The following is a 3,939-nucleotide window of genomic DNA, read 5'->3' on the forward strand; positions in this document are numbered from 1 at the left end:
AGTTTCTGTCAATCAGTGTTGGTGTTTTGTTGGTTTCCTGGCTGTAGCTCCTGTAGCTTCGAGGTTCAACCAATCCCAATGGGTTTTTAATTCCATTGACCACATGTGTCCAGTAGAGGGCAGTAAAACTAGGAAAGAAGTCCGTACACTACTCAGGATTTCAATGTATATATATATATATATATTGAGTGGACAAAACATTAGGAACACCTGCTGTTTCCATGACAAACTGCCCAGGTGAATCCAGGTGAAAGCTATTGTACCTTGTTGATGTCACTTTTTAAATACACTTCAATCGGTGCAGATAAAGTGGACGAGACAGGGTAAAGAAGGATTTGTGAGACTTGGAATGTGAATATGAGCCGTTTCAGCAGGTAAAGACAAAATATTTAGGTGCCTTTTATACGGGGTATGGTAGTAGGTGCCAGACACACCGGTTTGAGTGTGTCAAGAACTGCAACGCTGCACAGCTTCCCATGGGTATCAAGAATGGGCCACCAACCAAAGGACAACCAGCCAACTTGACACAACTGTGGGAAGCATTGGAGTCAACATGGACCAGCATCCCTGTGGAGTGCTTTTTGCACCCCGTAGGGTCCATGCCCCGACTAATTGAGGCTGTTCTGAGGGCAAAAGTGGGTGCCACGAAATATTAAGAATGGTGTTCCTAATGTTTTGTACACTCAGTGTAGGTCTACTCAGTCATGCTCATTAGGCTCTCCTTTTAAACAAAAGCAATGTTCAAAAGTTGCAGCAGGTGGGTCGTTCAACCAATTTGGTGTCTTTTGAGCAGTGTAATTTAGTCGACCTAATTTTAACATTCAGTCCTAAATAAATTCACAAAAAAACATTTTTTTTTATTTGGTGAAAAAAAAAAAATGACTATAGCAAGTACCAAATCAGTGCCAAATAAAGTAACAGGGTTGACGATTTGTTCTTAAAATCATCCATAAATTCCCTTGTTACAGGGAGAATGGAAGATTGTTGTCAGCAACAGTGAGTGGCAATTGAATGCAAATTCAATTCAAACATTGCTAGCCTGTCTATCCGTGTGAAACAGGGTTGATGTTTTACGCCCAACCCACTCAGTTTTCACCACCACAAAACATCAGAAAATGGCCAAAAAGAATAGAACCAGCTTACCTGGTTTGACTCTATGATTTGACTCTTAAATGTTCAATGTTTCTTTAGAATAATAAAATAAAGGAATAGTTCCACCATATTAAAATGAGAGTTCAGTTCACGTATAGATAGGGTTAAACTTAAAATGATGTACAGGCGTAAATGATTCACGAATCACATTACATAACGAATCATCTTCAGAAATGGCTACAACATAACTAGTGCTTTGATTGTGAAACTTGGATACATGTTGTGATTAAGTGGGTTAAAATCGTCCTAGAAGTGACGCAGGGTTGACAGAGGGATTTATTGAATTCTCAGTGTGGTCTATATTAAAGGATACTTCAATGAATATAACAAGCTCTTAAAAATGCAATATCGGTGCACAATTTCTACTTAAAATATCAAAGGCACTCTTTTCATGGAACGACCCAGCTACTTTTAAGACCAGGTCTGATGGTACAGTATATCTCCTTGGTTTAATGGGTTGTCAATAGCCATTTGCTGCAAGTGTTCATGGCATGGCTGTAGCTGCTGTAGCATTTGTCGATCTGCCTCTTCATTATCAAGTTTTCAAATTGAGTTTGTCATTTTTTTTCAGAAGGTGGTTACAGATACAGGTAGAACATTCAACATCATTTTAATTCAGATATATTCATACATTCAGTTATGATATTTGTAGTTCATATAATCCACTTTCCTGTTCCTGTGGGCTGCCACCTGAAAGAATAATTTAAGAAACAATCAAAGAAATGCATACAAAGACAAAAGAGCCGCATCAACAGAAATATTCTGCATGCAAGGAAAAGGCTCCCCCTTCCCAAGCCAGTCCCCCCCCAACCCCCTCAGTCCCCATCCACCCGCCCGCACCCTCCACCCCCACCCGAAAACCATGTTCCCCACCCCTTCCCACCATGCCTAGCTCCCCTCCTCCCGCATCTTCATCTTCATCTCCCCTACCCCCCACATCCCGACCCAAAGAAAGCATGCCTCCCACCCCGTCCTGTCCCACCAGGCAACCGAGGTTGCTTATCAGTCCCCCTCCCACCCATCCATACCCTGAGTTTCCCCTTATATTCCCCCTAATCAACCCCCCCCCCCCCCCTCCAAGGACCAGAGTCTCATTAAATATACAGTATATCGTTGGTTTGTATGTTGAGGCTTTAGTTGACATAGTTTTTTTTTTACAGAGTTAAGTATATTTGTCAATGCCTCAATTGTTTCTTGACTAGCACCATTCATTCTCGTTGTCGATAATTCTAATGTTATTATTTCTAATAGTAACTGTATCCACTGGTTAAATGGGAGCGAGTGAGGTGGCTGCCATCTTAGAGCCCCAACATGTTTTGCAGCAGTGCTGCCTGCCAGCAGTAATCTTCTCTGATTAAATGAGAGATTCAAAGGGCTGTTATCATTAAGTAACATAACGGCAGGAGAGCTTTTAATATTTACATTCATTCTCTTTGAAATGAATTTTGTAACTTTGTCCCAAAAGCATTTAACTGCAGGGCACTCCCACATCATATGAAGGAATGTCCCTACCTGATTTAGGGGACACAATGAACATTTGGAAGTTGGGGTCAATTTCATTATGAAACGTTTCTTGGGTGTTAGATAAAATCTCTGAACAAATATGAAATTGATGGTTTGGATCATGGGATCATTCCTGAGTTTTAATTATATGACTAGGATTGTTATTGGGTAGCGCATAAAAATAAATTTCGTGAATAAGCATGAACAAATCATTTTTTAAGCATGACCAGGTATTTAATTATATGTAAACATGTTTAATTAAGAATGGCCTCATGAAAGTTCATGTAAAATATAACTCATTGTTGTTTTGATGCCATTCAGTTGACTTCTCTGAGGTTTGCAAGCGATAGCTACACACAGAGAATGCCACCACAGCCTGGTCTTATAGACTAAACGTGACATAATACATTTAAATACGGGACACTCTAATTAGTATGATATGTTACATTTTTTTTACGGTTACATAAGGCAGATGGTTACTTAAAGCAAAAAAACGACCGTAGGATGGGTGGGTGGATAACGAGAACATCTAGCAACCCAAGGGACGCGAGTTCGAATCTCATCTCGGACAACTTTAGAATTGAGTTAATTAGCACGTTTTCTACTTAAAATATAAACAATACTTGTTACTTTGCAACTACTTAGCATGTTAGCTAACCCTTCCCCTGACCCTAATCGTAACCCTTTAACCTAACTCCTAAACGTAACCCTAACCTTAACCCCTAACTCCTAGCCTAGCTAACATATGATATGAATTGTAATTCTTAAAAACATATCATATGAAATGGGCGATGGACATCCACAAATGAATACCTACTGTACAATACGAAACGCAATCTATCATCCTAGATGGAGTGACTCTGATTTACGTACAGAATAATACGAATTGCTCTGAGACCAGGTTGGCCACCATGGTCAAACCATGTCCTCCTGAACTCTCAACCTAACCTTAGGCCTAGTAATGCTTTGGCCAAGAAAATCAAGGGTCATGGCCCTTTATAGATGAATGATATTGGATGGTGTGGATTAGCCTAACACCTTTGCCCCATAATACCCTAGGGCAGACCCCAGTAAGTGAAGTCCATCTATGGTCTCTCGCATTAGAAGCTTAGGCGAAAGCAATCCTTGAGTGAGATCTGTTTCGATTTAGGGTTGGAATGAAAACAGCCTTGTTGTTTGTGATGTGAGTTTTCAGGCTTTGCAAGGTTGTATTTGAGGGGGTGAAAAAGTGTCAGAAGGACTAATGCACCCACAGAGAGACAACATGCACATCTCTATTACGTA

This window comes from Oncorhynchus mykiss, chromosome 28 (genome assembly GCF_057628025.1).
Source record: "Oncorhynchus mykiss isolate SJ-2025 chromosome 28, ASM5762802v1, whole genome shotgun sequence".
Lineage (NCBI taxonomy): Eukaryota > Metazoa > Chordata > Actinopteri > Salmoniformes > Salmonidae > Oncorhynchus > Oncorhynchus mykiss.